This window comes from Eretmochelys imbricata, chromosome 22, assembly GCF_965152235.1.
Source record: "Eretmochelys imbricata isolate rEreImb1 chromosome 22, rEreImb1.hap1, whole genome shotgun sequence".
In the NCBI taxonomy this organism is placed as follows: Eukaryota; Metazoa; Chordata; order Testudines; family Cheloniidae; genus Eretmochelys; species Eretmochelys imbricata.
In genome coordinates, this window is record NC_135593.1 from 16,869,503 (window position 1) to 16,876,134 (window position 6,632).

Below are 6,632 nucleotides of genomic sequence, written 5' to 3' on the forward strand. Positions count from 1 at the left end.
TCCTATGATATTTTTTAAAAGTAAGTGTAAAATCCCCAGTGTGCTGAAATTCTAATTTTATTACTCCATTCTGCTTCCCTAAATTCCCCCTGCAGTTTCACCCGGATACGGGAGTCTCGGTCACATTTATGTCCTAAAATGTTGGGTCGTACTTCTGTTTGCCAGCTCGTCGTTATTAAGTGTGGAATCTAGTGTGAAATGTGTGACAAGAAAATGTCTATCATTTAGATTTGGGGAGCTTGGAATTGGCAATACAAGAAGGATTCGTCGGTCCCCTTAATTACATATTCCGCCGTTGGCAGGGTCCTACACCAAGAGCTCCAGAACTTGTCTTCCCATCTATGCACCAGGACCAGTTAGGTAATGTGTATTCATGGAGTCAGGGGACCCCCTACTGGAATCTCATAGTCATCATCGTACAGTCTGGAAGATAAGATGGTTATCTGTTGTGATACCTTTTTGACCTAACCTCCCAGGCTTGAACAGTTAGCCATGCTGCATTCTCATCACCTTCGCAACCCTGCCCCTTGACACTGGACTTATCAAAGAAGGCAAGCTCCAGACTTGGCTTTAGTTTAAAATCTTGACCTACTTTAACTTCCATGTGACCCAGAGTCCAACTCTTATGGTGTAAAATACCGCTTGCCCGTGACCTGCCCTTCCCAAAGCCAGGGTTCATAGTAATCCTTCCCTGCTAGGGACAGTTCGGTATATCCCTGCACATTCATAACCACCTGATAATGCTGATGAGGGAATCTTACAGACACATAAATGGCAGAAAGAACCCGCAGTGTATGCAGCTTCCTTTACCGCTTGGCCCTGATTTTCAGAGATGCTGAGCTCTCTACAATTACTCCCTGTATCTAGCAGCCAAAGTTCTTTGTGATCCTGAGAGTTTTCTTCAGCGGCTGGCCCCTGCTCAGACTGCATCATTTCAGAACCAACAGGAGGAGATAAGCAAGTCGGTCAGTCTGAGGGTGAAGCAGAAGATCTTCACACCCCAGACAAAAGCACAGGTATTGGGTGGTCTTTGACAAGCTCCTTATTTCCAGAGGAGAGTCTATAATCCACCAAATATCACTCTCAAAGGGATCAAAAGGAGCCTCGATTAGCTCCAAGTCCAACGCTGTTAGTGAAGCCCCTGGCTGCTGGGTTCCCAACTGCACCTACGATGCTGCTGTTTTCAGATTAACATCCCGCTGCCAGAGGCATTTTCTTCCAGCTGGAGCCCTTGTGAGCACTTCGTGGAGTGCAGAAATCTGCGAAAAGGCTTTTATGGGAACAAGGTACCTTACAAAGGGCAGCACAGCCCTGGGTTGCACAGCAACTGATTGCTCCAGACACAGCCCCTCACGTCCCATTTTCCACTAAAAACGAGGAGCTTACTACAATGATTGTGCTGCTGAATCATCAGCGGAAAGTGATGCTCTCATCTTGGCAATATTGTCCAGGCTAGGGATTGTTCAGACTATCCAGGGAAGAGCCAAGAGCTTTCCAGTATAAGGGTTTTTTAAGCTGTTTTATTGTTGTTTATTATTTATATTACAGGAGGGGTTAGAGGTGCCCAGCCAGTTTGGGGCATTGCAGGGAAAATTCTGCACCAGTTTCATTACTATTAACCTTCCCATGCTTGTGAACTTGAAATACCGGGCCTGATCCATGAGTGTGTTGCTCTGATTTTATTCTGGTGTAAGCATTTAAATCAGTGGAGGCTCATTGGTGTAAGCCAGGAGTAAAGCAGGGTGAGTCAGGAAATTGTTATTAAAATGTATCCCTAATAAATGCGCTGAAACCTGACATTTGCCAGTCATCCGTTTTCTTTTAAGAGTTGGCAAAGTCGGTTGTTGTGTTTTTAATTTTTTTCTGAAGAAAACAAACGTTTTAGGACAGTTTTTACAGTACAAAATGAATGACAGCAGTGGAGTAACTGCAGGCAACCATATAATGGCAAAGCAGCATGCACGGCTAAGTGTTACAAGAAGGAGCAGTTATTCATGAGTATTCCGACCAGTGTTGGGTGTCTGTGAAGAACTTTGTGTATCCTGAAAACAGCAAGAATTTGAGCGCGGCTGATTATCAGGCCAAACGTGTGTACTGGATGGAGACAGCATTCATTGTTATTAACAATTCTCTGAATGGAATATTTCAGTCATCCAATCAGAAAGCAGAAACACTACCATGTGACCTAGGTCAGCAACTACATCATATGAGTAACAAATAGCAAACAGTGGGTGTGACAGATGTGAGTCCTGGGAAGTGTAAAGGAGTTCAGAAATCGATATTGGGATGTGAAAGACAGGCACGGACTTTTGTGACCATAAATATCAAGTAGGGGAATCCCTGAGGTGTGGTTAATGCAAATTCCTCACTTTGGGTTATGCAAAAACCTAGCCTTCTGACACTACACCCTGAACAGCAGCCCTTTGACTGGTGATTGACTGTTCCTGGAGACTGGAGATCAAAGACCTGAGCTGTCTGGTTGGGGTTCTTGTTCCTGGTCTAAAAAGGTGACATGGACTTGTAACCAAGTGGGCAAAGCTTTTATATGGGAACTTTCATTGTTTTTATATGTTTGTTTTGTGAGGGCTGGTTGGTAACTGGTGTACACTTTTCTAGACCCAGGAGACAAGTTAACCACAGGTGCTGGACCCTAGACAGACCTGCTGGGGAAACCACAGTGAGACGCAGTGGTACTGTAAGCCTCAACTCCCAATCTGAAGGGAGAGAGATGCGGATCTCTGCCTGAGAGAGGCTCAGAGCTGGAAACCTTAGGAGGGTGTCAAAGGTGTGTGTGTGTGCGTGTGTGTCAAAGGTGTGGTTAAGCCTGAAACTGTGACGGTGGGAATGAAAAGTTTGTAAACAATATCCTTGAAAAAATCAGTCAGCCTTTCTCCTTAGGCTCATATACTTTGTCTGTTGTTGTGGTAGACAGAATTATTCATAGAAAATATTTAGTCAATACTTACCAATCATGGTACATTTTAAAAAACACTCTTATTCCTACACATACAATTTATAAACTAAAAAAGGGGCTGAATTCTTAATGAATTTTAATTCTACCAAATAGTTTCATCACCACTAGTTGTCATTATTGATAGACAAGTCATTGATGATTTAGAGGTTTGGTTCATATGCTTTTCCAAACTTATCTGAACCGCTAGAGAATAAAAATCAATTTGGAAATACCATGAGAAGAGCCTTTCTTGTTGTATTGCAATATCTGCCTTTGTGGGCAAACTACAAAACACAGAGAAGTATGAAAATTAACATACAAATATGAATGTCTTTTTGGAAAATTTTGTGTGTGGGGGGGTGAAGGATAGGGACACTATGTAACTAATCAGTCCATTGTGCCATAATCTTGTTATGTGACTCATGCTACATCGTATCAACAATCTCTCATTACAGCCTTTGTCTTGAAGATGATTTATGAGACCTAGAATGTGCATTGCCCGGTGTATGAAATATACACTGCCAGATATTCCTCTGTCCTGCTTGGTTATCCGGTGCTTTGTAGTAGAAAGTAGAAAGAACCAGGGCATCAGACTGCAGCATGTGCAGCCGAAGCAAGGCAGTGCGCATAATTCATAATTACAATCATGAAATTTCAGCTACCACATTCTTGGGACAAAACTCCCAGGGTAGTAAGGAATGACTCTATTCTCAGAGTGTCTGTGAAAAAGGAGGGAATAGCATGAGCTTAACACATATTGAATACAGTCATTAGCTGCTTAGTTAATACTGAATACTCCAAGAACTTCCTAGTGGAATAAGCCTGTGGTGCTGCTGAAAGTACCGGATATGTATAGGCAAAATGTACCTGCTCTTCTGCTTGATTTGCCAGGCGTCCGGGTAGAAAACATGTTCTGTGCTGCTGAATGGTCCTATATGGCCAGGTAGAAGATGGACTTGTGGTCAAGATGCTGGACTGGAACTCAAGAGATCTGAGTCCTGTTCCCAATTCTGTCACAGACTACCTCTGTGACCTTGGTCAAGTCACTTAATCACCCTGTGCCTCAGTTCCTGTAAAATGGGGGTGATTAATAGTTCCTATCTCCAGCCCATTGTCTTTTCCATGTAGATTGTAAGCTTGTTGAGGCAGAGGTTGCCTCTTTCTGTGTGTATGTACAATACCTAGAACAACGGAGCCTGTTTCTCAGTTGGGGCCTCTAAGTGCTGCCATAACATCAGCAGAACACACTTGCTGCCGAATTCCAAGTAAAATGCACCTGATTTGCTGCGGAATGTACCTAAGTTAACATTCTGCTGATTTCCATAGAGTTTAAATGGATATAGCAGGACACCAGGTACCACTGGGGAACAAGCAGGTAAAGGGTTAAGCTCTAATTACTTCATCCCATGCATCTTTTAGCACATTCATTGTCCTCTGTGGCTGCAGACACACACAGAAAGTTAAAAGACTTCCTTCTGAGCGACAAGCAGAGAATCTCAACGGGCAAAGGAGTTCAGATAAGGATCCCAAGTTCTCTATGCTTTTCCACAGTCTATTGGAATGGAGCGTGACCTGTTTGGCCTAGAAGTCAGGATTGGAAGTTTGCTAGTCTCAGAACACGTTGGTTCCTTTGGGGCAGAATGTTCTGCCAAAATAAACTTTCCTGCGGCATTTAATGAAAAGAAACAAAAGAAACAAACATGAACTTAGCAGAACTTTTCCAAGGTTTGAGTCTGGGTTCAAGCTTTGGGGAAAGTGGAGGGTCATTTCCTGTTATACCCAAATGGACTCCCCAGCCCAGTTTTTAACATGAACTCCTTGAGAGCAGGCATTGTGGAGGAAGAATTGCTCCAAAACATTTCTGTTTTGATACACAGCAGGAGCAACCACACTGATTCAGACCAAGGCCCATCTAGCCCAATTTCTCGCCTCCAACAGTGGCCGGCATCAGCTGCTTCAGAGGAAGATATAAGAAGCCCTGAACTAATGGGATAACCAGTCCCCAGAGAAAGTTTCCTCCTGACCCCTTTTAGTTAGCGGTTGGCTCATGCTCTATAACAGGCGAGTTCATAGTCTCTCCAAAACAATCTTTATTTTTACAGCTCTGGATGTTCTTGCTGTGCATAGAAATCACCAACCCTCTTTCATACCCTGCTAAACTCTTGCCTTCCGTGATATGTGACACAGGAGCTAGAAACTTGAGAAAGGTTCCCAGCATAAATTGATTTTCGTGGCCAAGGTCTTCAGTGTTGTTTCTCTTCTCTATCCATCTAGAGCAACCTTGCTAGCAGAAAAGGATAGCCAGACTTCTGGTCTAGTTTCATTCACCCCCTGTACCTTCAGAGACAGATGTTGAGAAATTAGGTATTCAGCGAAGACATGCTTTGTCATTCATCCGATGAATGGACAGGCGCAGCTTCCAAATCACACCTAAGAAATACTGGTCCTAACCCCACAGAAAGCCTAGCTGAGCTACCTATAAGTGGCTTTCATCTAGCAGAGCAAGGGTTGCTGGAATGGGAGGCTGTGTCGGTGTCCAGTGATTTGTAAATAACTCAAAGGCCGTAAATTCTGCTTTACAAACGGAATAATTGTGCCAGGGTTCGAACTAGTCAAATGTACAAAGATTCTTTCTCTTAAGAGTAACAGCGGGAACTCCAGTCTAGTGCTACAGAAAATTGGCCAGATCCTGAGCGGGAGTAACTCGGCAGAGTTTCATTGAAGCCAGTGAGCTACACTGGTTTACACCAGTTGAGGATCTTTTTTAGTGCCGTCTTGTCGTGACATAAGTGGCATATGAGGGAATCAGTTTGTCTAATTAAAGCCTAAACCAACCAATCAAAAGCCAAAAATGCCTCGCCAGGCTTCTTCTGTCAACGTTTTATTTATTTATAAAACCAACGTTTTATTTTCCTTTCAGCTCCTTTACATAGTTCATGTGTAAACACTGAATTTGCATTTCAAAAGGTAAGCAGGTAGGACTAGAGATGTGCTTCCAAACATGGAGGAGCTCAAAACATGACAAATTTGTTGTTGTTCTACCTGTAACGTCTGTGGAGGTACGCTGGTTGGGCAGCATGTAGTATCCATGGATGTCCTGCATAAACCTCCCACAAATGTCCCATTTCTAAAAGATGTGAGATGACTTTCTGTCAGGGCCTTCGCAAAAGTTACTGACTTGGGAAGAAGGATATTTTTCAACACATCACCTGTATCCCCAGTACCAACAGGGTGAGGGCATTTAGGATTAGTAGCCTTGGCCAGACTGGAAAACATGTCAGTTGACTGGTTTGTAAAATCTGCACCCATCACAATCAGTGAGCACCGGTAAGATGACGTAAAGCAGGTATGACGGCTGCCATCTTGGCTGATGCCAGAGATTGAATGGAGGACTTCCTGTGCTCAAAGCAGGAGTCTCTACAGCTTGAGCTAAAGAAGCATGCTCTCTGGCTGAGAACTGTACCAGTGGGTGACACCAGCATGAAACAAGAAATGACAAAGCTGACAGAAGGCAGCTCAGAAAAGTATTTGCTCCCTCTTCATGCTGGTGGATGTGAAGGCTGAGACCTCTCATCTTGCCCGTCGTTGGGTGCTGAACTTATTGAGGCTATCTTAATGTGTACAGAAAAATCCCCCTCCTCCCTTTTATCTCATACAATGCCTCTGTAACTCCACTGGG